Genomic DNA, 27,276 nt, shown 5'->3' on the forward strand with positions numbered 1-27,276 from the left:
GCACTGGGAGCTCTCACTGTGGCTTACGTTCGGACCAGGAACCAAGCTCAGACTGAGTAAGTAAACCCCAATCCTCCGTTATTAACCCTGTCAATACTGAAATACACTTTCTAAAACACAAATGATGAATTGTTGAAGGAGTTAGTGGGGAGCTGCAAATGAAATGGTTGATTGAGGAGCACTGTGTCTAACAGGGTGTCCAGCTGTATTTCTTTAGTTTCATTACCCCCCTTAAGCAGCAAGATATAAGTCAGACAGTTTTACTCACCGTGTGGAGGAGCTCTGTCCATTTGCAGCCTGTGGTCCCATTCCTGCAGCATGGAGTGAAATCAGTGAGTAGCCTCCTGCCAGTCTCAGTGTGACAGACACGGACAGAGTTTGATGTGAGCTCTGGCTCCCTGTCCCAGTCTCTGATCTCACTGACCTCAGCAGCAGCAGCAGCAGCACAGTGAGACACCGAGCTCCCACCTCCTCCAGCTTTAACTCTGCTCAATCACACAATCACAGAATTGTTACAGCGCACACGGAGGCCATTCTGTCCATCCTGTCTATACTGTCTCTCTAAATGAGCAAATCACTGAGTGTCATTCTCCTGCCTTCTCCCTGTCACCCTGCACATTGTTCCTTTTCAAATAACAGTCTCATTCCCTTCGGAATGTTTCAATTGAAGCTGCCTCCACCACATTCTCAGGCAGTGCATTCCACACTCTAACCACTCACTGGCTGAACATGTTTTTCCTTATTTGACTTTTGCTTCTTTTACCAATCCCTTCCAATCTGTGGCCACTCGCTCTCAATCCTTTCAAGAGTGGGAACATTTTTTCTCCGTTTGCTCTCATCAAACCCGTCCTGGTTTTGAGTTCCTCGAACAAATCCCCTCTCAGCCGTCTCTTCTCCAGTCTATCACATAACTGAGGTTTCTCATTCCTGGAACAATCTTTGGGAGTGTTTTCTACCCTCTCTACAAAACATTTACATTCTCCTGAATTATTTACATTATCTCACCCCATCAGGATTTCACAAACCTCTATCTGGTCACCCCTCAGCTTCCTGCACTTCAGGGTCCTGCCTCTCATAATCATTGAGTTGTATGGCACTGAAATAGACCCTTTGGTCCAATTCCTCTGCGCCGACCAGATATCCTAAACTGATTGAGTCCCCTTTGCCAGTATTTGGCCTATATCCCTCAAAATGCTTCCTATTCATGTGTACATCCAAAAGTCTTTTAAATGCTGTAATTGTATGCGCCACATTCATTTCCTCTGGTAGCTTGTTCTTTTTCTGCACCGCCCTCTGCAAGAAAATGTTACTCCTCGGATCCCTTTTAAATCTTCCACTCTCCTCTTAAACCTATGCCTCCAGATTTGGACTCGCCCGTCCTCGGGAAAAGACCTTAGCTGTTTACCAAATCTTTGCCCCTCATGGTTTTTTAAATCTCTGTAAGGTCACCTCTGAGCCCCAGACTATTCAGTCTCTCCCTCTTGCTCAAACCTTCCACTCCTAGCAAAATCCTTGTAAATATTTTCTGCACCTTTTCCTGTTTAATAACATCCTTCCTGTGCATCCGAACTGCTAGGGCTCTCTTCGACAACACTCCCCAGGGTGCTACTATTAATCCCCAGGGTCCTACCATGAATCCCCAGGGCCCTACCATTAGTCCCCAGGGTCCTACCATTAATCCCCAGGCCCTACCATTAACTGTGTAAGTCCTGCCTTTCCAAAATGCAACATCTTGCACTTATCTAAATTGAACACCATCTGTCACTCCTCAGCCATTGGCCGAACTGATCAAGGTCCTGCTGTACTGTGAGATAATCTTCATCATTATCCACTTCACCACCAATTTTGATGTAATCTGCAAACTTACTCAACTTACCTACTATATTCACATCAAGATCATTTATTTAAATCATGAAAATAGTAGACCCAGTACAGATATTTATGGCACATTGCTGATCACAGACTTCCAGTCCAAAAAGCAGCCCTCTACCAACACCCTTTGTTTCCTACCTCAAGTCATTTTTTTATCCAAATGACGAGCTCACCCTGGAACTCATGTGATCGAACCTTCCTACTCAGTCTACCATGGCTAACCTTGTCAAATGCTTTGTTCAAATCCAGGTGGACAATGTCAATTGCTCTGCCTTCATCAATCTTCTTTGTTTCCTCTTCAAAAAAACTCAATCAAGTTAGTGAGAAAGGATTTCCAATCCACAAAGCCATATTGACTATCCCGGAATGCACTCCAGTTTCCTCCCGCAGTCCAAAGATGTCTAAGTTAGATGGATTGGTCATGCTAAATTGCCCAAAGTGTACAGGAATGTGCAGGCTAAGTGAATTAGCCATCTTTAAAGGGACCTATTCACTCCCTAGTTACACTTTTGCCCTTTTCTTATTTACAATATTTCGACCACTACTGTCTCAAAACAGCCAGGAATTGAGTGCCATTCCACAAATATACCTCGACTGTCCCTGAACTACGAGCTTTATTATTCACTTCAGGACTTTGCTGCAACCTTTAACCCCAGTTAATTCACTCTGATGTGTTCTTACCCAACGGAAGTCTGTGTTTTCCCAAGTGAATCATTTCGAATCTGGATTCCTTTTCCATGGTCAACCTCAAACTTATGATACAATGATCACTCTTCCCTTAATATCCTCGCACTGACACTTGATTTACTTGGGCCTCCTCATTCCCAAGATCCAGGTGTAACAGAGCCTCCTTTCTCATTGGACTGGAAACACACGGCTGGAGAAAGTTCACCTGAGCACCCTCTCACAACACTTGCCCCTCTCTGCCCTTCACAATGATACTATCCCAGTCTATGAGGATAATTAAAGCTCTTCCCCTCCCAACCTCCCCACCCACCTCCCCAGCCACCACATTTATAACAACTCTATGTAGTGATTTGACAGACCCTGTAAATTTCTTGCAGATTTGTTCTTCGACTTTCCACTTGATGTTGATCTTTGGACTGCACTGAGGATTCTGTGAACCTTGGTGTTTCTCTCCGAAATTCCCCCCTGGCTCCCACAGCCCTACCAAGTCAGTTTAAACTCTCTCCAACAGCAACAACATATCACCCCATAAGGAACTCAGTCCCAGCTCTATTCAGGAGCATCCCATTCAGTCTGTAACAGGTAACATCTCGCCCACAGCCAGTCCCAATGCCCTAAGAATCTGAAGCCCTCCCTGCTAGACTCTCTTTCCAGTCTCTTATTCATCCGTCTTATCTTCCTGTTTTTATTCTCACTTATTTGGGGCACTGGGAGTAATGTGCACATGCCTACTTTTCAGCTCCTGCTCTGAACTCCCTCCCGAAGTCCCTAAATTCTGACTGCAGGACCACATCCCCTTTCTGCCTCTGTCACTGGGACCGATGTGGACCCCGACTGCTGCCTGTTCCCCGTCTCCCCTCAGCGTGCTCTGCAGCTGCTCAGTGACATCCTTGACCCTGGCACCAGGAAGACAACACACCATCCTGGACTCCCATCTGAAGCTGTAGAAACACTTATCGATTGCACTCACTCTCGAATCTCCTCTCACTATCACTCTTCCGGTCTTCCTTGTGCCCCCGTGTACAGCTGAGCCCTCCCCATGGTGCCATGGACTTGGCTCTGGCTGCACTCCCCAGATGAACCAACATTCTCATCAGGATTCTGAACTAAATCCTGGTTGGCGCGTGGGATGCACTTGGGGATTCCTGTAGTAGCTGCCTGGTCCGTTTGAAATGTCTGCTGCTCCCCCATTCCCTCTCTCCCTGCATACTCTGAAGCAACAGAGTGACCACATCTAGAAACGTGCTCTCCACGGAGCTCTCAGCCTCACGGACTCTCCGCACTGACACCAGCTGCTGCTCAAGCACCGAAACCCGGAGCTCCAACTGCTGTCACTGACCAAACTTCCGACACACATGGTATTCCAGGAGCTGGGAAGTATCCTGAAATTCCCACATAGGTGCACATTCTCTCCACTCTTTGGTCATCTCTTGGCAAAGTTCTGATGCTAAACAGCTCCAGCAGGACTCACAGTCCAATGGGTTCAGTGTTCCAGGGTTTTGGGGAAACTCTCCAGAAGACTTTAAGAAATAGGAGCAGAAATCAGCCATTCAGCCCATTGAATCTGCTCTGCCATTTGATCTTGGCAGATATGCTTCTCAACCCCATTCTCCTGCCTTCTCCACAGGAACTTTCCATCCCCTTAACAATCACGAACTTATCTATCTATCTATCTTAAATTTACTCTTCCCTCTGTAGCAATGAGTTCCACAGATTCACCACCCTCTGGCTGAAGAAATTCCTCCTCATCTCAGCTCTAAAGGGTCGGCCCTTCATTCTGAGGCTGTGCCTTGGTTACCTAGTCTCTCCTGTTTTCGGAAACATCTTCTCCGCATACACTCTTTCCAGGCTGATCAGTATTCCGTAAATTTCAATAAGATCCCTCCTCATCCCTCTAAACTCCATTGAGTACAGACCCAGAGTCCTCAATCAAGCCTCATATGACAAGCCCTTCATCCCCAGGATCATTCACTTAACCTCTCCAATGCCAGCAAATTGTTTCTTAGAACATGGCTCCCAAATCTGCTCACAATATTCCAAATGCAGTCTGACCAGAGCCTTTCACAGCCTCAGCAATACATTTCTGCCCTTGTATTCTGGCCCTATTGAAATGAATGCTAACATTTCATTTGCCTTCCCGAGCACAAACTGGACCTGCCTGTTCACCTGAAGAGAAACCTGAATGAGGTTTGTGCTTTAGATTTCCAAAGCATTTCCTCATTTAGAAAACAGCCTTTGCATCTCTTCTTCCTCCCAAAGTGCATAACCTCACACTGTTCCACACTGTATTCTATCTGCCCCTTCTTTGCCCACTCTCTGAGCCTATCCAGGATCTTTTCAGACTTCTCACTTCCTCAACACTACCTGTCCCTCCACCTATCTCATATCGTCTGCAAACTTTGCAAAATGTCTTCACTTCCTTCATTCAGATTGTTAACGCATGACATGAATAGTAATGATTCCAACATTAACACCTGCAGAACTCTGTTAGTCACCAGCTGCCATTTTTCCTCACCCTCTGCTTTATATCATCCTACCAGTCCTCAGTCCATGCCAGTACCTTGCCTCTAACTCTATGGGCTCGGACCTTATGTCAAAGGCCTTCTCGAAATCCAAATAGATTACATCTTCAGACTCTCCTTTGTCTGACTGGCTGGGAGCTGTTGCGGCTGAACAGGACATTGGTTCGGCCACTTTTGGAAAATTGTGTGTAATTCTGGTTGCTCGGCTGTAGTAAAAATGTTGTGAACCTTAAAATGCTTCAGAAAAGATTTACAAGAATGTTACCAAGTTTGGAGGTTTTCAGCAATGGGAGAGGTTGAATAGGATCTAATTTCCCTGGATTGTTGGAGGCTGAGCGGTGACCATTTTGTGGTTTATAGAATCATGAGGGGCATTGAAAGGGTGAGTAGAGAAGGTATTATTTTCAGAGTTGGGGAGTCCAGTTCTAGATGCATAGGTTGAAGGCGACAGGGGAAAGATTTGAAACGGGCTGAAGGGGTAACCTTTTCACGTGGTGGGTTGTGTGTGTATAGAATGAGCTGCCAGAGGAAGAGGTGGAGGATGGTATGATTACAACATTTAAGAGGATGTGTACATGAATAGGGAGGGTTTAGAGGGATATGCGCAAAATGCTGGAAAATGGGACTAGCTTAATTGGGGGATTGTTAAAGAGATATCGAGCTCCATCCCACTTTTCAGCTCTTGCTCCATAAGCCTGCGGTTTCACTGTTTCAAATGAATATCCAAGTGTTTTTTTCGATATGATGAGGGTTTCTGCCCCTCCAACCCTTTCATCCAGTGGGTCCCAGATCTCACCAGCCTCTGTCTGAAAAGAATTACTCCACAATTCCCCTCGAACTCTGTCTCCAATTAATTTCAATCTCTCCCCATGGTTGTTGCCCTCTGTGCTGATGGAAATCAGTCCTTCCTACCCACTCTATCCAGGCCCCTCATCATTTTCTACACCACGATCAAATCTCCCATCAGCCTTCTTGTTCCAAAGAATACAATCCCAGCCAAACCAATCATTCCTCAAAGCTAAAACTCCCCATTTTTGACAAAATCCTCCTCTGTCCCCATCACAAGTGGGATCACATCCTTCCTGTAATGTGGTGACCAGAACCGTACACTGTTCTCTCACTGTGCTCTAACTGGGGTCTTATACAGTTCCAGAATAAACAAACTTCTTGCTTTCACTGTAAACCAATAATGAGATAGTGGAGGCGATGGTCTAATGATATAATTACTGAACTCTTAATCCAGAGATCTTGATAATGTTCTGGGAACCAGGGTTAGAATCCTGCCACAGCTGATGGTGGAATGTGAATTCAATAAAAAAATCTGGAATTAAGAGTCGAATGATGACCATCGTTGATTGTCAGGATAAAGCCATCTGATTTACTAATGACCTTTAGGGAACGAAACGGTCATCGTTATCATGTGACCCCAGACCCACAGCAATGTGGTTGACTCTGAACTGCCCTCTGGGCGATTATGGATGAGCAATAAATGCTGCCGATACAGCAATGCCCTCATTCCATCAAGGGAAAATGAAAAACAGTTTCTCCCATGTGTCTTCTTAACCACCTGACTGACCCGCATTCATTAATCACCATGGCCACATCTTCCACCTCCACTCACATGTGACTTCCAGGTTCAAATTGACAAGAGACATTCCTTCGATATCTGAGAAACAGATAGAAACATCAACATAGGAGGCCATTCAGCCCCTCAAGCCTGCTCCACCATTCAATATGATCATGGCCAATCATCCAACATAGTCTCCGTTCCTACTTTCTCCCCACATTCTTTGATCCCATTAATCCGTAGAAATATATCTAGTTCCTTCTTGAACACATAATGCATCTAATTCCCTCATGCTGGAAACATGGATGAGAATTATTGGGTTGTTGTTTTTTGACCAATGTGGACACAATGTGCTGATGGGCCTTTTGGGTCTCTCTGACACGATGACTCTATTATATTATGAATAACTGGGTACCAAGGACTGGCCCCTGTGGTATCCCAACTGGTAACTACCTGTCATTCAGAAAAAGACTTGTTCTTCCTGCCCTGTCTGCCAACCATGTCAGTACATGACCCCAATTCTCTTGTTCGTTAGGATTTCTCTGATTTGCTTGGACATATTTCATCCTTACAGCTCTTTGCCTTCCTCAGGTCCTGTTCAATTTTAATCCTGCATTTTCTATCCTCCTCTCAGCTTTCTGCAGGTTTGAACTCCAGATAACCAGCATCACCTTCCCTGTTTGGTCTTCCCGACACTGGTTGCCTTTTGACATCACAGGCTAAGAGTTTAGATTTGGGTTTTCCACCCTTACTCTTTGTGGGAACAGATTCTGAATGATCTCTGTCTTGTCACTTGAGGGTTACCACTACCCTGACACTGATTTCCCATCATGTAACTTGTTCCAGTCCACTTTTACTAAATTACCGAAACATTCAATAAAATGTAAACTTTTACACTTGCTCCATGGTTCTCGATTTCCATCCCTAATTTCAATCTCACTGAGTTCTTATCACTGTCACTGAAATGATCGCCATCTTTTAGTTCTCCCAGCTGCCCACATTCATTCCCCAAACGATGGTCCAAAACTGTCCCTTCTCTTTCACCATCACCTGCTCAGGGGCATTTAGGGATGGACAATAAATTCTGCTCCTGCCAGTGACACTTGTACCCCAAGAATCAATTTTAAAAATGTAAATTCTTTTGTCTGGTTTATTAGGTATTGGAGACAAATATTCAAACATTTTACCAGTGAATATTCTGAGAATTGAAATCCCTTTGAATGGCAGGGATTAAAATTGTTTGTCTTGTCTTTCAGGCCGTGAGAACTCTCAGCCCAAGCTGACCCTGCTGCCCCCCTCCCCGGAGCAGGTAGATGCCAAGGGCACTGCCACCCTGGTGTGCCTTGCCAATCACTTCTATCCCGATGAGCTGGAGGTGCAGTGGAAGAAGGATGGTGCAGTCATTTCGGACGGGGTTCAGACCAGCAACTACCTGCGAGCTTCGGACAGCACCTACAGTGTCAGCAGCCTGCTGACCCTCTCTGGGTCTGACTGGGAGTCCAACGCTCGCTTCTCCTGTGCCCTCACCCACGTGACTCTCCCCTCCACCCTCAGCAAGAGCATCAGGAGATCAGAATGTGTGTAGAGTGTTTGAGACAGTCCACAGAGGAGACACAACTTTAAACAGAACAGGGCTGAGCTGGCAGGACAAAGATTATTGTCAGCACTGAATTTCAACTCTCTTCCTTCTCAGGACTGGCTCAGAGACACTTCTGAGGTTCCGGAGTAAAGGTAGTTTATTGGGACAGTGTAGATAGAGCTTTACGCTGTGTCAAACCCCATGCTCTCCCTGTTCTGGGACTGTTTGATTGGGATAGGGTTAATTTGTGATGCCAAGTAAAATCTCTTGAAGTTGCTGAAGGCTGTCAGCTGTACAAAACAATGTGAACCTTCGAAATTTCTGCTTCAATAAATCAGATATCCATCCTGCTCAGCAGCCAGTTCCAATTTAAGGTTTTTGTCACTATTTGAAGGGCAGGATTCTCATGCTATTGAGAAAATCTCCACAAGCGTTTTCCTCAAAAGCCATTGTAGCTGTGAATTTGTGCAGCTTCCTCTGTCTGGGCTGTTAATTGCAGTCTGTTTTCTGTCAATGTCAGTCTGGAAAAGGGAATAAAGATGATGAAGATTCAGTCTCTGTCTCTGTGTGCTTTGGAAATGGACCACTCCATTCAGCTGATTAGCTGCATGTCAGCATGACATTGTCACAATTGGTTACGTGGCCTGTCAATCCGTGGTAGATGATACTGACAGCCAATCAGCAATCAGTTTCAAATAATCCAGTTGGTCTGGAATCTGTGGAGGTTAAAAGATTCCAAACAGAATAGAAACTGAAAGCTGTTGGGATTCAATAATTACAATCTGAGGCATTCCGTATTCACTCTCTGGTCCAAACTCAGGTGCTGGGATCGCACTGTGCACTCTGCTGCATGCTGTGTTGTACCTGAAATGATCTGAGGCCAATCACTGACACTGCAGGCTGTGTGTCTCTCTGAGTGAGTGTACTACATAATGCTGCCTGTAGGTGTCAGTCTGAGTGTGGGTGTGTTAGTCAAAGAGACACCTACAGGCAGGTGGGTTGTGTGCATGTTACTCCGTGCTGCCTGACTCTGTGTGTGTGTGTGTGTGTGTGTGTGTGTGTGTGTGTGTGTGTGTGTGTGTGTGTGTGTGTGTGTGTGTGCTTGTGTGTTAACCCAGGGTTGCATGTAGGTGTGTCTCTGAGTGTGTGTGTGTTATTCTGCACTGCTTGTAGGTGTCTCACTAAGTGTCAGTGTGTTCCTCTGTGTTGCCTGCAGGTGTCTCTGAGTGATGGATAGAGAATAGGCTTTGTGATGGGGATTGAAGATTAGGCCTTAATCTTCTCAAATCTCAGATGAAAAACAATTGAGCCTGAGATGGCAGCTCATTGAGGTGGCCAAAGTTAAAAATCACACAATACCAGATTAGAGTCCAACAGGTTTCTTTGGAAGTACAAGCTTTCGGAGTGCTGCTCCGTCATCAGGTGGCGAGTGGGGCAGGATCATAGAACACAGAATTTGTCATGAAATTGAAATGGCAGCTGAGAAAGGTGAATACTGAGAGTGTGTTCTCAGTAAGGGAGGGATTTCAGAGGCAGTGCACACTGTGCTCCCTAATGTGCTCCCCAATTACAAGGAGCCGGGGTCATTGCAGTTGTGGTTGTCTGCTCAGCCAGTGCTGGCTCGCCATCGTCGTATTTCAAGCTCAATTAACCCTAAACCAGGTGAAGCAATATTACCTTCCAGGGAGGGAGCTGTCTGAGTGAGGGAGGTTGAATTCTTGCAGCCCTGAGAGTGATTGCAGTGGATTAATTAAGGGTGCTACCATCATGAAGGTGTGAACTTCTCTCCCTCTGCCTCAGCTGTGATGACCCTCAGGGTTAAACTCACCACCAGTCATTTCTGTTTGTAATGAGCGAGTGGGGGGAAGGGGAAAGTGAGGACTGATGATGCTGGAGATCAGAGTTGAGAGTGTGTTGCTGGGAAACCACAGCAGGTCAGGTAGCATCGAGGAGCAGAATAAGCAATATTTTAGGCATAAGCTCTTCATCAGGAATGGAGGGAAGGTCATCCTCTCCCAAAGGCAGCACAGACTGGATCGACGGGGCGACAAGAGTAAGCTTGGGGAGATTGAGGGTGACAAAAGGAGGGGGTTGGTTGGCAGGTTGTTATTCAGAGTCAGGTACCAGAGTATCAGTCCTTCTGACACTCCCCTTTTTATCTGTCAGCCAGGACTCCCTGATTGGACACGGTTAACAGCTCATCTGGGAACTCATATTATCAGAAAAAATGAAACATTTATCAAACAAGGAGTGCAAGGACTGAACGACACTAGACAAAATGAGTGGTTTGAAAGATTTCATTACAGACATCACCAATTTGGCCCAACAAGTCCCCACCGACCACTGAAGAGAAACTCCCTAAGACCCATTCACCTGCCCTATCACTCGACATTTCCCCTGACCGATACATTCCTGAACACTATGACAATTGTAACATGCCCAATTCACCTAACCTGCACATATTTGGATTGTGGGAGGAAACTGGAGCACATGGAGGAAATCCACACAGACACAGGGGGAGCGTGCAAACTCCACAAAGACCTGGGGCTGGCATCGAACCTGGGTCCCTGGTGCTGTGAGTTAGCCATGCTAACAACTGAGCCACCATGCCACAAATTTAAAAAATGCCCAAAGAGTTGAGCTTTTGTTAAGCTCCGTGAGCCTGACGTGATATAAACTATAAACATGCAACCCTCTGTCAGGGAAGGTAGTGCAGTGTGGAAAACTTACAACCTTTAAATATCATAACATTGAAGGATCTGGGATAAGTGCAGGAAATTGGGATGATAGTGCCTTTAGTGGTAATTATGTTTGTACAGACTCAATGGGACAAAGGACCTTTTCTGCTCTCTATCAATCTGTGCTCCATGTTGAGAGGGCAGTGCAGGTTAATGGTGACTAGGTGAGGCAGTTCTAAGATGGCAAACACATGATCAAGGGTCAGAGGAAATGGCTCAAGCTTCAGTGAAGGCCCAAGTAAGTGCTTGGGAGGAGGGTCAAGGCTAATGGAGACAAGGTCAATGGAGACTGAGCGAGAGCACAGGGTGCTGACTGGCATCTCATTGTGTTGTAGTGAGGTAAATGGGGACAAGAGGGGATCGTGTAGAGAGGGAGTGCAGTTTCAGTTAAAATGTAACCTTTGTCAGCAGCAGCATGACCTTCAGCACCAGATAGTGTCCCTGACTGTGTCATGCTCACGAGCTGCTCTCTGTGTGATTCCACACAGCCACCCATGTGGTCACCACGCAAGGTCTTGCTTGTGTCTACACTACCATTTACACCACCGTCTGCACCACCGTCTGTACCCACTATCTGAACCCAGCATCCATAGCCACTGTCTAGTCCCTCTGTTTGCAACCACCATCTACACCCACTGTCTACACCGCTGTCTGCACCCTCTATCTACACCTCCCATCTTTCTGCTGTTGTAAGATTGTATCCAATGATTCCATTGAGATTACTGCACCCAAAGACTGAATTTTAGAACAGGCAATGATTGTCTTCTAACCCTGACCTACAAAGTCTGTGTTCCATATTGGGCTGATTAATATTAATTACTGAATACCATTTGATTTCGGTGATGGCAGGACTGACGTATAAGGAGAGGTTGAGATGGTGAGGATTGTGTTCACTGGAGTTTAGAAGAATGAAGGAAGGGGATCTTGGAGAAAGTTATAAAATTGGAACAGGACGAGACACGTTAGATGGAAGAAGGCTGTTCCCAATGGTGGGGAAGTCCAGAACCAGGGCACATGGTTTAAGGTTAAGGGGAAAACTCTATAGGACAGAAATGAGGAAAAATGTTTTCACCCAGAGAGTGGTGAGCCTGTGGAATTCTCTGTCACAGAAAGTGGTTGAGGCCAAAACATGATGTTATCAACAAAGCTCTTGTGGCTAAAGAATCAAGGGAGATGGGGTATGGATGGATTATAGTAATGTGCTCCATGAACAGCTTCGATCATATCGAATGGCAGACTAGGCTGGAGGGGCCAAATGGCCTACTCCTGCTCCTATCCTCTATATTTCCACAACATGTAAAATAGATTGCCAGGTGGATGGCACTCTGTCAGATGGGTAAGTATCCATTCACAGATCCCCCCCACACCTGTCCCCTTCCATTTTAGTTGGGTCCACTCCCTCTCTTCCTATGTCTTTGTTATCTGACCAGTGACCACACCTGCCCTTCACCACCCCTGCAGGGAGCTGTGCTAATAACCTATCGTTTGTTTTAATTTGCTGACTGGGTGATGTGAATGGGGTTTTCAAAAACAGGAAGTGCTGAATTCTTATCAGGTTTTGTGCTGATTTTTTTGTGTGCCTCCCTCAATATGGGTGACACAGCACTGCTGCCTCACAGAGCCAGGGACCCAGGTTCGAGAGTCACACAGCATAGAGATAGGCCCTTCAGCCCACCATGTCAATGCTGACCAACAAACACTCAACGACACTAATCCCATTTACCTGCAGTCATCTGGAGCCGACCATGCCCAGGTATTATAAGTGCTCATCCAAATGTTTTTAAAGGTTGTGTAATTTTCTGCCTGCACCACCCTCTCAGGCAGCATATTCCATATATCTACCACACACAGGGTCAAAAAATACTTCCACCTTAATCTTATAACCTCTGGTCTTAAATAGGTCTGGGTGAGGAGCGGAGGCTGCAGAACAGTGTGAGAGGTCAGGAGTGGAGAGAGGGAGAACAGTGTGAGGGTGAGGAGTGGAGGCTGGAGCAGGAAGACACTTGTGTTCTGGAAAGCAGCACAAATAGGGAAGAGATCCAAGAGCTGGTAGGAATAGTCTCCATGCTTCCTAACAGTAGCTTTATGGTGGGAAAGAGAATAAATCAGGAGATAATGAGGGCTTCTAACAAAGGCTGCTCATTCATTACAAATGCCTTTTATCCTTGTTGATTATTTATAGTCAAATTTTTCTTTTTCATTCATGACAGGATGAGGGTGTCACTGCCTAGGACAGCATTTATTACCCACCCCTAATTGCCCCAGACGGCAGTTAACAGTTTTCCACATTGCTGTGGGATTGGATTTCCATGTAGGCCAGACCAGGTAAGGATAGCAGTTCCCTTCCCTAAAGGACGTTTATAAACCAGATGGGTTTTCTTGACAGTCCACATGTATTAATGGTCATTGTTAGTCTCTTAATTGCAGACTTTTTAATTGAATTTAAATTCCCCCATCTGCCACGGTGGGATTTGAGCCTGTGTCCCCAGAACCATATCTGGCTCTCTGTGCATTAACCTCAGAAGGTTAGTATGTAGGTACAGCAAGTCATCAGGAAAGATCATAGAACATTATGGTGTAGTGTGAGGGGAAACTGAATGCAAGACTTCATTGAAAAAAGCATGATCCTTAGGGTCCTTGACCAGGTGGATGTGGAAAGGATGTTTCCTCTTGTGGGAGAATCCAGAACCAGGGATCACTGTTTAAAATTAAGGGAGAATCCATTCAAAACAGAGATTCAGAAACATGTTTTTCTCTCAGAGATTGTCAGTCTTTGGAATTCCCCTCCTTAAAAGGCAGTGGATGCAGAATTTAGAATCCATCCAGTGTGAAAACAGGCCCTTCAGCCCAACAAGGCCACACAAACCCTCCGAAGAGTAACTAATCCAGACCCATTCCCGACCCTATATTTACCCTAGGAAGAGGTAGATAGATTCTTGATGACTGAAGGGATGGAACATTATCAGAGAATGTAGAGTTGAGGTTAAATTCAGATCAACCATAATCTTATTGAATGGGGGAGCAGGTTCAAACGGCCGAGTGGCCTACTTTTGTTCCTTGCCCATATGTTGCTTCACACACCTTCGCACAAACAAAGACTGCCACTCGTATTTTCTACCTGCAGATTAAGCTGCTTCTGCAATAGGCCTCATCTGCACAGTGTTTTCTCCAGCCTTTGACTGTGAGGTTAAAGATAATGGTCCCATAATAAATCCATTAACTCTATGAGTTGGTTTATTTAAAGCAATAAAATAAATTACAAGTCATGAAACAGACATTACAGTAAGCAATAATAGGCAGCACGATGGCTCAGTGGTTAGCACTGCTGCATCACCGTGTCAGGGAACAGCCTCAGGTGGGTCTGTGTGGAGTATGCACATTCTCCCTGTGTCTGCGTGGGCTTTCCCAGGGTCCCCTGGCTTATTCCCACAGGCTAAAGATCAGCAGGCTCGATAGATTGGCCATGCTAAATTGCCCAGAGTGTACAGGGATGTGCAGGCTCGGTGGAGTAGTCATTGGAACATACAGAGATAGGATAGGGGTCGAGATAGAATGACCTTCGGAGGGGCGGTATGGAGTCAATGGGCTGAATGGCCCACCTCCACACTATAGGGATTCTGTGTTACAATGCAAGTTCCTTCTTTCCATTCTTGCCCTGAAGCATGTGGTTCTGTCTCATATCCACTCAAGAGATGGCAACCCTTTGAAGACAGGAGCAGTCTCTATTCTTTAGGAAAGTACTTCTTCCACTCTGTGTCCTTCATAGCCTTGTAGACAGCAACAATGAGATTGGGAAATAACCCAAAGCTATAATCTTCTGGACTCTTCATTAAAATGTGGAACCTGAAAAATACAATTAATGTCCAAGTCAATCAAGATATTTCTCAGCAATCACTAAATGCTGAGTTTTAGTACTCAGCAGGCCCCAGGAGTCAAAATAACTGAGTAGATCATTGCTCAGAATTGCTCATAAATGTCACCTTCACATTTCTGGAGGTTTTGATCAAAAAGGTTGCTTACCCCTCTCCAATATACAGCTTAAAATCAGCTCCAACTCCCAATCATCCAGCTGAGAGCGGAGCCCTGTACAAACTGGAACCTGGTCAGTGGGAGCACTGTCACCTCTGTCTCAGAAGTTTTGGGGAGTTTATTTTGATCATAGAGTCCTTCAGCACTGGAGGCTGTTCAGCGGATGTTCCCCAGACTGATCCCAGGAATGAAAGTGCTGTCCCATGAGGAGCAGTTAAAGAGCTTGGGCTTATCCTCACTGGAGTTTAAAAGAATGAGGAGGGATCTGATTGAGGGATAGAAAATGTGAAAGGGGATTGAGAAGGTGGATGTTGAATAGATGCTCCCCCTTGTAGGACAGTCTGGAACAAGAGGTCATCGATATCGAGTGAGAGGAGGTCGGTTCAAAACTGAGCTGAGTAGAAACTACATCTCCCAGAGGGTTGTGAATCTGTGAAAGTCAATGCCCCAGAGTGCAGTGGAGGCAGAATCAATCCACAGGTGCAAGAAAGATGTGTTTCTGATTAAAAGTGATATAAAGAGCAATGGGGTGCAGGCAGGAGAGTGGAGTTGAGACCAGGATAAGATCAGCCGTGGTCGTGTTAAATGGCGGACCGGGGTCGAAGGGCTGAATTGCCTCCTCCCACTCCTAATTCCTGTGTTGAGCACACAGTCAAGGCTGACACTGCAAAACTGAGGGAGCTGTTGTCTTTCACTGAGATACAAAACAAGGGTCCTGCCACAATATATCGAACTGTACTATCTCCCCCAGTGACAAGTGCTGGAATTTAAATTCAAATCACAAAACAAGCCTCATTAATGGTGACCACGATAATGATCCCTGATTGCTGTCCAGCCTCAGCCTTACCCAGTCTGGACTTCATGTGACTCCAGCCCCACAGCAATCTGGTTAACCCTTGGGTGCTTTCTGAGAGGTCACAGCAAGGCCAGCAGTTCAAGGGCAATTAGTCTTGGGTAACAAATACTGATCTATGCCAGTGACACCCACCTCCCAGAAAACAGAATGCAACAGAGATTGGTGTCAGCCAAAATTGTCAGATCAGACTCTCATTGAGATGGGGAGATGGTTAAAAATGAATTCAGCTCAGTATGGAACAGGTCCCCACTTGTTTACATATCATCACTGATAAAATAAGTGAGAGAAAACAGAAAACTAAAGATGAGAATACTTGAATGTGGTAATATCAGTGAAAATTCAGACAACTGAAGGAAGATATGAAGAACTGCAGAGGAAGACAAAAAGGAAGCAAGAGTCACAAAAAAAGTGATGGAGAAAGAGACCTGTAAGGGGTCACAAGAATAATACAAATGTTTTACACGAAAATTAGAAAATCAAGGGGGCTCCAGCGCAATGTGAGCCCTTTAAAAACAAACTGGGAATTCCATGAATGAGACTAAGGGAATGGCCGATATGTACAATAATTAGTTGTGTCAATCTTCACAGTCAAGGAACGGGATAATGCAGCTTCCATTCCAGGGAGGTTAGGAATGAATGGAAGGTTGGAATTCACAAAACTTGATACATGCCAGAAAAAAGCATTGGAGAATGAGCAGCTCTGAAGGCTGACAGATCTCCAGGACCTCAGGGGTTTAAAGGAGGGGGGTGGGGGTTGGGGGGTGGGGAAGAAGTTTCAGAAGCTTTTCCCATCAGGTTCTAAAGCAGCAACCATTCCTTTAGTTTGGAAAATGTCTTGCTGTAACCCCACGGGTTCAAGAAAGAGAGGGAGAAAGGAACTTATATCCTGGTCAATCTAACGTCTCTTTTAGAGGTTTCATTGGAATCAATAATTAACAGCCGAGAGAATGAACATGACGAGAATTGGAAATAGCCCACATAGATTTGTGATGGGGAGATTCTAACGAACAAACCAAATGTATGAACTAAAATAATTTATGCATAAAGACTTTTCAAATTTCAGAATTATCATTAATTTTCACAAAAGAGTCTGCTGATCAAAGTTAAAACCCATGGGATTGAAGATGAATGTTTGACTTTGTTCGGAGGCTGGTTTAGTGACAGACGACAGAGAAAGAAAGTGACGAGGTGTGTTCCACAAGGATTCTGTGGTGAGGCCTAACTACTTACTGTATATATTAATGAGAATCATACTTCCACATTGACACGAAGACTGATGGAATAGTAAGCGGTGATGATGGTGTTTTTGTTTAAAACTCACCCCAAGGACATGAGTGTTGCTGTCTGCGCCAACATTTTTTACACATTTGTAGTTGCCCTTGAGAATTATAGAATCATTTTTTGCTGTGGAAGCAGGCCATTCAGCCCATCAAGTTCACACCAACCCAATGAACAGTATCCCATCTGGATGACCCCTCCCTGTAATGCTGCATTTCCAATGGCTAACCCACCCGGCTTGCACATCCCTCAACACTATGTGCAATTTAGCATGGCTAATCCACCTAACCTACATATCTATGGACTGTGTTGAGGAAACCCACTCAGACATGGGGAAAATGTGCAAACACCACACAGACAGTCATCCCAGGGTGGAATTGAACCCAGGTCCCTGACGCCGTGACGTAGCAGCACTAACCACTGAGCCACAATTCTGCCTTTTGCAAGGTGGTGGTGAGCTGCCTTCTTGAACCACTGCAGTCCATGTGCTGTAGATAAACCCACAATGCTCTTAGGGAGGGAATTCCAGGATTTTAATCCAGTGACACTGAAGCAACAGTTATATATTTTCAAATCAGGATGCCATGTGGATTGGAGGGGAACTTGTAGGTGGTGGTGTTCTGTGTACCTGCTGCCCTTATCCTTCTCGACGGATATGGTCGTGGGTTTGGAAGGTGCTGTCTCAGGAGACTTGGTGAGGTTCTGCAGCGCACCTTGTAGATGGTGCACACGGCTGGTACTGAGCATCAGTGGAGGAGGGAGGGAATGTTTGTAGATGTGGTGCCAAGCAAGCAGGCTGTTTTATACTGGATGATATCAAGCTTCTTGACTCATTTTGGAGCTGCACCCTCCAGGCTTGTGGGGAGTAACCCATCACACTCCTATCCAAAACTTGACTGATCTTTTCTTCATTCATTTACAGGATAAATGCCAGCATTTCTTGCCAATAATCAAGTGGGATGGCACAGTGGCTAGCACTGCTGCCTCACAGAGCAGAGACCCAGGTTCGATTCCACCCTTGGGCAACTGACTGTGTGAAGTTTGCATGTTCTGCCTGGGCTCCCCACAGGTGATCTCGATTCCTCCCACAGTCCAAATATGTATGGGAAATGTAAGGTTATAGGGGAGTGGGTCTGGGTAGGCTGAATGTCCTGTTTCCACATTGCAGGGATTCTATGAATTTCTCCACACAGCGGGTTTGGAATCTTTCCCAGTGAGTCGTCGATACTTAGTCAGTTGAATAAATTCAAGATAGAGATCCCCCACATGTCGGGAGGCAATGACCTAGTGGCATCACCATGGGTTTCTGAACCGAGAGAGCCAAGTAATGTTATGGGGAACTTGGGTTCAAATTCTGCCAAGGCACCTAAATTAAAAAAAAACCTCTGAAATTCTGAGTCTAATAATGACCATTTATGGGGGCAAACTTCATTGGTCCCACCAATGTCCTTTAGATTGTTGTCCTTTCCCATACCGACTGACACATGACTTCAGACCCACAGCAATGTAGAATCATAGAATTCCACACAGATATGGGGAGAACATGCAAACTCCAGAAAGACAGTCGCCTGAGGGTGGAATCGAACGCAGATACCTGGTGCTGTAAGACAGTGGCGCTAGTCACTGTACCACCCATTCCTCATTTCTGATCTAAATGTCTAACCCCTTATTCCCAGACTTTGACTCTGCTTTAGAATTCCCAAGTAGGGGGTACAAAGATACAAATCACACAACACCAGGTTATAGTCCAAGAGGTTTAATAGGAAGCACACTAGCTTTCACAGCTCCGCTCCTTCATCAACCACCTGATGAAGGAGCGACGCTCTGAAATCTAGTGATTCCAATTAAACCCATTGGACTGTAACCTGGTGTTGTGTGATTTGTAACTTTGTACACCCCAGTCCAATACCGGCATCTCCAAACCCAGGTAGGGGCGCATCCTGCCAAAATCTACCCTGACAGGGCCCTGGAGAATTTAAAATGTTTCAATGAAATCTCCTCCCAACCTTCTAAATTCCAGGGAATCCTGACCCACTCCCCTCTATCGATCATTAGATAATCCCTTCAACCCGTCACATGAACTGTTGCTGGATTTGATCATCTCAGTAAGAGTTTCAAGAAGGGAAGGAGAAAGAAAGACTCTTTCTGCTTTGAATTGATGCTAAAAATTGAAAAAGCAGGAAAATATTGTCACCAACTATTGTCCACATACTCGGAGGTTACTGGTGGTGTCCTTATATTCTTTATTCTTGCCTTGTCTATTGTTCATGTCATTTAGGAGAACAGAGTCAACCAAGAAGGAAATGAACAGCAAAGTTTGTTTTCACTGTTGGTTAAATTCAACAAGGGGCGAGGCTCCGAAAGCTTGTTGTTTCTAATAAACCTGTTGGACGATAACGTGGCATCGTATGATTTTTGACCTTGTCCTGTGATCACATTCAGGTTGTTCCTACGGGCACTGCATGTTCTTGCTTCTCCAGGCCACGAGGTGGCGATCTTGACAATGGATTTCACAATGGTCTCCATCAGAGAGGACCCACAAATCAGGGACAGAGACCAGAGAGTACAGGCCCCTCTCTTGCTCCTCAGTCCCAGACCCGAGCACAACGGTCCCTCTGGGGTCCCAGGTACCGGTTGTTGTGTCTCGTGCCCTGTACAAATTACACATGGTGCGGCTGATCCTTCTGATTTTTCTCAACCTCACCAGGTCTCCACAGTCACTGAGATTATTTATTTGTCAGTTAGGGACCCAGACTGATGGGAAACAGACTTAAACGGGTCAATAAGATTGGGGGGTTACAGACACAGATTGCTAAATGGAAATCTGATGTTTTGGCTCTCACAGGGACCGGGTGGGACTGGGGATTCCCACATACAAGGTGTTCAGTAAAGATAGGAAAGAGGGAAAACTGCGAGAAGTGGTGGGATTGTTCTGGGCCCAGACAGTACTGACCAACCTTAGGCCCTGAGATATGATGGAGATGAAGGGTGAACGTGCCGGGCTTTAACTCACTGTTACCAGAGTAAAACAGGGATGATCCATTTCACAAGAGAGTAAATGGATCTAACAAACCAGGTGCATGTGAAACACTCACCCAGTCCCTGAGAGAGGGGGACAAGAACAGGGACATTCTCAGACAGAAAGGATGCTAAAAATGATATCACCCCAAGAGTGAAGGGTGGTGTAGGGATAGTGACAGCGACAACCCCCAGTGAGTGGGGAAAGTAACAATGACACATTTAGAACTTTATTATTACAAGTGAGAACTCAAATAGCCACCCACTCCATCAATCAGTGTTGAAGATGTACTGTCCTCACCAAAACTTGCAAACCACTTCATAACACGTAAGGAGAAAGAAACATTTAAAAACTGCATTATCACGAATGAGGCAGGGTCCGTTTAAATCTCGGACCATGATGGTAAATGTTCCCAGCCGTAATCAACACTGGTATATTGATGTCATTATCTTCTTAAACAAAATTAAAACCTCGGCAACGCATTTTCCTGCAGATGTGTATTTAAAATATCAAGAGGCTTTCCGCATTGTTGGTTTGATCAGTGAGGTAGCAAGGAAGCAGCAGCTGCCCCATGAACTCCAACAAAAGTATGAGAACAGGCTCTTCATACGCAGCTGGCTCCCAAGAATCCAATTCAACAGCAGGGATTAAAGAACAAGGAACAATACAGTACAGGAACAGGCCCTTCGGTCCTACAATTATGTGCTGACATATTTTGCCCTTCCTCACTGAAACTATCTTCACCTACAGGATTCATATCCCTCTATTCCCTTCCTAATCATGCATTAGTGCAGGTATTTCTTGAATACTTCTGTTGTGTCTGCTTCCACCCCCTCCTCTGGTGGTGTGTTCCAGGTACCTGCCATTTGAAAGGCCGAGCAAGCCACTCAGTTTCAGGGCAGGTAGGGATGGGGAACAAATGCTGGTCTTGCCAGTGACACCCACATCCCAGCAAAGAATAGACAGCCTCAGTGTTAACACCGTCACCTGAACCTGCAGGTTTCAAGCCCCACTCCAGACACTGGAGCACTATCCCGAGGCTGGCAAAGGCAAAGACGCCATCTGCTGGATGATTGGTTAAACCACTGCCCTCTCAGGTCGATTTGAATGTAAGGGCTTTGTGATCATCTCAGGGAAAATCTCCCCAGTGTGCTGACCAATACTTCTCTTCTAACCAATGGCATTAAAACAGATACAAAAACAAAATACTGCAAATCTCAAATAGAAGCGCGATGCTGGAGAAAGGGAACAGGTGCAGCTTCTGTGGGAAGAGGAGGATTAACTTTTTGGATTCAGTGATGTTTTATCTAAAAGGCAGCAAAATTTTATTTATATTTAATTTTATGTTGTTTTATATTCTTTTATTTAAATAATGTTGAAAACATGTTTAGCCTGTTTATTGGAACCGCATTCAAACGCATGCATTTCCCCCCACACCGACGCTCAGTAACAGCTCTGTGTACTATTTATAAGATGCACTGCAGAAATTCACCAAAGATCCCGAGACAACAGCTTCCAAACCCATGACTACTTAGATTTGGACAAGGGCAGCATGTACACGGGGCCATCACCACAGCAAGTTCCTCTCCAAGTCAATCACCAGTTTGACTTGGAAATATGAAGCTGTTCCTACATCATCACTGGGTCAGAATCCTGGAATTCCCTTCCAAAGGACATTGTGGGTCTACCAACAGCACACAGATTGCAGGGGTTCAAGAAGGCAGTTAATCACCACCAGGTACAGGACTATTAGGCATGGACAGTAAAAACCCTGGTACAAGTAAGAGTAGGCGTGCTTAAGGACCAGGAAGTGAGACTGTGATGTTTCAGTTATTCCTGGACATTGGTGTGACCACAATACAAATACTGAGGGTAGTTTTGGTCTCCCTATTGAAGGAAGAATATAAATGCATTGGAGGTGGTTCACAGGAATTTTACACGATTGATCCCTGGAATGAGTGGGCTGTGTGATGAGGAAGGATTGGAAAAGGGGATGAAGGGAATGGGGCGGAGCAGGGTGTTGAGCTAAGGATAGGTTGAGAATGGAAGAGATTATGACCTGATTTGTCGATGGAAGAGATTAATTTGGATTCGTTCCTCCCATCAACCAATCAGGTAGTATCCTCTACCTATCTTCACCTATCCCCATCTCACCACCCTGCCCCCACCATTCCCTTTATTTGCAGCTCCCCCATCATTCGCCCAACCCCCAACCCACCCCCATTCCTGAAGAAGGTTTACAGCCAAAACATTGACTTCTCCACCTCCTGATGCTGCCTGGCCTTGCTGTGTTCTCCCAGCCTCCTGTTTGTCAACCTTGGATTCCAGCATTTGCAGTTTGTTTTGTCTCTAATCTCTTCAAGGGCCTGGATGAGAGTGAGGAGATTGGGTTTTGATGGAATAACCCACAGACTCAAGTCAAAAGAAGCAAAGCAAGAAAGGCACGTGGATTGAACACAAGAGAGCAAATTGTGAGGGAAAACCAATTATTATCAGTTTAGCAATTACAAAGCAGAGAGTGACAACATTGAATTGCTTCTGGTGTCATCCTCTGTGCCCTAACATTTCACAGTGCCAGCTCCACATCCATCCATTGGCTTTGTCATTGAGAGGCAACAGTTCCCTTCCCACAGTCCTTTTTAAAATGTCCTGTTCCAGGGAATCACTGACAGAAAATATTTCACCTTTTCTGGGAAATTTGGAGAAATGTTAGATGTCAGTGAGCTGTTTCTCAGCCTTCAGGGTCTGACAGAAGGATGTGTATAGCCTGTGGATTCTGGAGAAAGATCACGGAAATATTCCTCATTCCCATCAACACCTGACTTTATTCTGACATCAGTTTCTATTCTTCACTATAAAGTATCCCCACCACTTTCAGACTAGACATTTCACACCAAGCCTCCATTTCCTCACATTGAAATCAAGAACCAAACTTGCCCCATCTCAGGATTGCACTCTGAATGTGGTGTCAGTGTGCTAATGCTGTGTTTGAATGAAAGAACCACGGTGGAATCTGGGACTGAATCCAAGGGCTTTCTGAGCCACCAGCTGCCTCCCTGCTGTGTGAGGGTCTGTTTGGATAAGATTTCAGCCCCATGGGTTCCCACCGATACTACAGCCATGGAGTGAGATTGCTGGAGCCACACGTGGACTGAGGAACACAACATTCAGGACAATGAGCTGCTCTGGAACCCACCCTGAGCCCTGGATGGTTGTCACTGAGATGGTCCAGGGGCTACAGAACATGACAGCAGAAAGTGGAACCAGTTTATCATTGACTGCTCTCCCCAGCCGTGACTCCCAGACTCCCCTGGACTGAACATTCTCAATCTGACCCCAGGGACAATTCCATCTCATTTGAAGAGTAAAGAAAACCCAGGCCTAATTTATGGAATATTTATTTCCCAAATTGTTATTGTGCAATTGTTATTCTGAGTTGCTGGTCATATTCATCAATATAGTGGCTCTGGCTCTCAAACAGTTGATTTGAATTTCTTGGCTTGTGATCCTGTTGTGCCTAAGCGATGGGTGAGCGTTGATGGCGAATTTCCATCTGATTATTGTGTTCCCCATTGTCATCTCCTGCCGTCCTTCTTTCCCCCATTTATTGGGAAAGATTTCTTTGGAGTTGTGCATTCCTGCTGAAAGTGCCCCTTCTGGACACAATGGTAGCATTGCCCTCCTGCTCCAGGGACCCCATTTCCCCCTCTCTTCACCCCCTCATTCTCCAGGCCTTGAGCATGGAGGTTAACACTTCATACAGCTTCCCTGCAGCTCTGGCCATTTCCAAAGCACACACGAGTCAGAGAGTGAATCTTCTTCATCTTTATTCCCTTTTCCAGACTGACATTGACGGATAACAAACTGCAATTAACAGCCCAGACAGAGGAAGCTACACAAATTCACAGCCACAATTGAGCTTGAGGAAAACACTTGTAGAGATTTTCTTAATAACCGAAGAATCCCGTCCCTTTAAACAGTGACAAAACCTAAAATTGGAACTGATGGCTGAGCAGGAAGTAGGTCTGTATTACTGAAGCACAGACTTCTGAGGTTCACATTGTTTTTGTACAGCTGACAGTCTTCAGTATTTTCAATAGGTTTGACTTGGCATCACAGGTCATCACAGCCCCAATCAAACACTCCCAGAACAGGGTCAGCATAGAGTTTGATACAGAGTAAAGCTTCTTTTTGATGATCGCAAAGACCTGCCTTAATCCTTGAACCTCAGGAGAGTCACCAAGCCAATCCCAAGAAGGAAGAGAGTTGAAATTCAGTGTTGACAATGACCTTTGTCCTACCAGCTCAGCCCTGTTCTATTTAAAGTTGTGTCTCTTCTGTGGACTGTCTCAAACACTCTACATACATTCTGATTTCCTGATGCTCTTGCTGAGGGGAGAGGGGAGGGTCACGTGGGTGAGGGCACAGGAGAAGTGAGCGTTGGACTCCCAGTCAGACCCAGAGAGGGTCAGCAGGCTGCTGACACTGCAGGTGCTGTCCGAAGCTCGCAGGTAGTTGCTGGTCTGAACTCCGTCCGAAATGACTGCACCATCCTTCTTCCACTGCACCTCCAGCTCATCGGGATAGAAGTGATTGGCAAGGCACACCAGGGTGGCAGTGCCCTTGGCACTGATCTGCTCCAGGGAGGGGGGCAGCAGGGTCAGCTTGGCATGAGAGTTCTCACGGCCTGAAAGACAAGAGAAGCAATTTTTATCCTTGCCTTTTGAAGGGATTTTAACTCTCCGAACATGAACTGGCAAAACAATCCATTTTGAACATTTGTCGCCAACTCCGAACAAAACCCATAAAAGAACAGACATTGTTTCAAGTGCATCTTGGGATGTGGGTGTCACTGGCAGGGCCAGCATTGATTACCCATCTCTAATTTCCCCTGAGAGGGTGATGGTGAAAGAGAAGGGACAGTATTGGACCATTGTTTAGGGAATGAATGTGAGCAGCTGGAAGGGCTATCAATGGGGGAGCATTTCAGTGACCGTGATCAGAACTCAGTGAGATTGAGAGGAGGGATGGTAATGGAGAACCATGGGGCAAGTATAAAAGTTTTCATTTGGGAACAACCCATTTTACTGAACTGGGCAATGATTTGGTAAAAGTGAGCTGAAAGACAAAATGCAAGGGTGAAAGTAATCAGGACCTGAGGAAAGCAAAGAGCTGACAGGATGAGATGTGTCTAAATGTATTGAAGGAAATACCAGTGATGTTTTATAATCACAGAAAGAACAAGAGGAGAATGAAGGAATGTATGAGGCCCATTCGAGAGCAGGAAGGGGACTTGTGTGCGATGGTGCAAGATGGAGCAATGGTTCCTCATGAAATCTTTCGGTCTGTTTTCACAAAAGAGAGGGACAAAGCAGAAACTGTAGTTGAGGAGGAGAACTGTGCAATATTGGAACGGCATCTTTCACATCTGAAAGATTCCCAGTTCATCCAAAGAAAAGAAAGATTCATGCTGTCCCCAAGATATTTGCAGACAGTGTGGGACTTGTTTGGAATGTGGGCACTGAAGGAATGCAGGAAATGTGGAAGCCAGATTGTACACAGCAAGATCCCACAAGCAACAATGAACCAAGGAACATTTTGAGTGATGTTTGTTCAAGGATAAATATCAGCCTGAATATGATTCAAAGAGAAAGTACCTGGAACAGTTGGATGAAAAATGAGAAAATGAAAGTTAAAGGAGAAGGGAGGGTTGCTGGTGAGTGATGGGATTGATTGTTACCAGGAAATAAAAGGAAGGGACAAAAGATTGTGAATGTTATATTGTACTGAGGAAACGTAAAAGTGCAGGGAAACTCAATTACAGGCTAAACTTAAAGTCTTTGTCTCTTCACACATGGCCCATTCGGAATAATGCAGATAAAGCTGTACCACACAACCAAGGTATATCAAGCTTTGAGGAATTTAAACTAATTAAAGAAGGTAGGGGCTCATGAGAAGATATTAAAGCATCCAGACCAAGTAATGGGATCGAGAGTATGGAAAGGATCAGGAATTGAACTTGATGCCTAGCAGGGTGGAATAGTGGATCAGTGGTTAGCACTGCTGTCTCACAGCTCCGGAGACAAAGACTCAATTCCAACTGACTGTCTGTGTGGAGTTTACACATTCTCCCCGTGTCTACTTGGGTTTCCTCCCATTGTCACAAAGATGTGTAGGTTAGGAGGATTATCCATGGGAATTGTAGGTTGGGTGGGTGGGATGCTGTTTGGAGGGTCAGTCTTGGCTGAATGGCCTGCTTCCACAAGGGAGGAATTCTGTTATTTCTGACGGAGATAACTATGAAAATGAGGCAGTCAATGCATGACTGAGGGTGTTGTACTTCGATGCATCGAGTATATGAAGCATTGTAAATGAGCCTGGAGCGCAGGGACGTGCCTGCAAGGGGATCAGGTCTAGGAACTAAATATCCAGGGATGCACATCCTATTGAAAGGAAATGCAAGGGGATAGCGGGTCAAGTGTGAAGGAGGAACTGAAGGTAATCCTTGTTAGTCAGGAATGGTCTTGGGGTGACTAATGGTATCAAAACTTGGTAAGTCCCCAAGGCCTGATGCTCTCCATCCCAGAGTTTTTAAGAAAGTGGGCGTAGAAATAGTGGATGCATTGCTGGAAAATGATCAGCATTCTGTAGACTCTAATGGACTTGACAGTATCCAATGTAACCCCACTTTTTAATAAAAGGAGGGAGAGTGAAAATGAGGAATTATACATGAGGAAAATGCTGGAGTCAATTATTAAAGATACAATAACCGAGCATTTGGAAAGCAGTGACAGGATCGGTCCAAGTCAGCATGGATTTACTAAAGGAAAATCAGGCCTGACACATCTTCTGAAAGGTTTTGAGGATGTGATCAGTAGAGAGTGGGCGTGGAAGATTCAAGATGGCGACAGTCTGAACAGTCTGGTGTGTTGGGCCCTGTGCCATACCCCAGGAAAGGTGGGCTCCTACCCTTCCCCCCATTGTTAGTCACCCCTGACAAAAGTTTTTTGTAGAAAGTCGGTAGAGAACCTTGAGCCCCTTTAAATAAGGATTGGGAAGATCTGAAGCTGAAATGAAGACATCTAAAGGAAAGGGAGCTAGAGGAGTGCAGCAGGCAGGGCACTCCTCT

This window comes from Chiloscyllium punctatum, chromosome 7, assembly GCF_047496795.1.
Source record: "Chiloscyllium punctatum isolate Juve2018m chromosome 7, sChiPun1.3, whole genome shotgun sequence".
Lineage (NCBI taxonomy): Eukaryota > Metazoa > Chordata > Chondrichthyes > Orectolobiformes > Hemiscylliidae > Chiloscyllium > Chiloscyllium punctatum.